The sequence below is a fragment of the Arachis duranensis genome, chromosome 4 (genome assembly GCF_000817695.3).
Source record: "Arachis duranensis cultivar V14167 chromosome 4, aradu.V14167.gnm2.J7QH, whole genome shotgun sequence".
Taxonomy (NCBI): Eukaryota; Viridiplantae; Streptophyta; class Magnoliopsida; order Fabales; family Fabaceae; genus Arachis; species Arachis duranensis.
This window is the reverse complement of record NC_029775.3, coordinates 33342463-33343214: the sequence shown is the minus strand read 5'-3', so window position 1 is coordinate 33343214 and position 752 is coordinate 33342463. Positions and strand designations below refer to the sequence as shown.

At 39.9% G+C, this 752-nt stretch overlaps 1 non-coding gene across 1 annotated transcript; it reads left to right on the top strand.

Moving 5' to 3' along the window:
* The first annotated feature begins 582 nt into the window (after positions 1 to 582).
* Positions 583 to 690, top strand: LOC127747324 (small nucleolar RNA R71). The gene has a single exon (XR_008009124.1). It is a non-coding gene; the product is annotated as a small nucleolar RNA R71 (small nucleolar RNA).
* Positions 691 to 752: the final 62 nt, after the last annotated feature.

The following is a 752-nucleotide window of genomic DNA, read 5'->3' as shown; positions in this document are numbered from 1 at the left end:
TGCTAAGTCAGAGTGGTTCTGCTTAGAATTCTCTGTCTATTGCTGAGAAGATGATGGAAAAGGCTTGCCATTGCTAAACCTGTTTCTCCCATCATTATTGTTGTTGAAACCTTGTTGAGGTCTCTGTTGATCCTTCCATGAGATATTTGGATGATTTCTCCATGAAAGATTATAGGTGTTTCCATAGGATTCTCCCATGTAATTCACCTCTTCCATTGAAGGGTTCTCAGGGTCATAAGCTTCTTCTTCAGATGAAGCTTCCTTAGTACTGTCTGGTGCATTTTGCATTCCAGACAGACTTTGAGAAATCATATTGACTTGCTGGGTCAATATTTTGTTCTGAGCCAATATGGCATTCAGAGTATCAATCTCAAGAACTCCTTTCTTCTGATTTGTCCCATTGTTCACAGGTTTCCTTTCAGAAGTGTACATGAATTGGTTATTTGCAACCATTTCAATCAGTTCTTGAGCTTCTGTAGGCATCTTCTTCAGATGAAGAGATCCTCCAGCGGAGCTATCCAATGACATCTTGGATAGTTTAGAGAGACCATCATAGAAAATACCTATGATGCTCCATTCAGAAAGCATGTCAGAGGGACACTTTCTGATCAATTGTTTGTATCTTTCCCAAGCTTCATAGAGGGATTCACCTTCCTTCTGTCTAAAGGTTTGGACTTCCACTCTAAGCTTATTCAATTTTTGAGGTGGAAAGAACTTTGCCAAGAAGGCATTGACTAGCTTTTCCCAAGAGT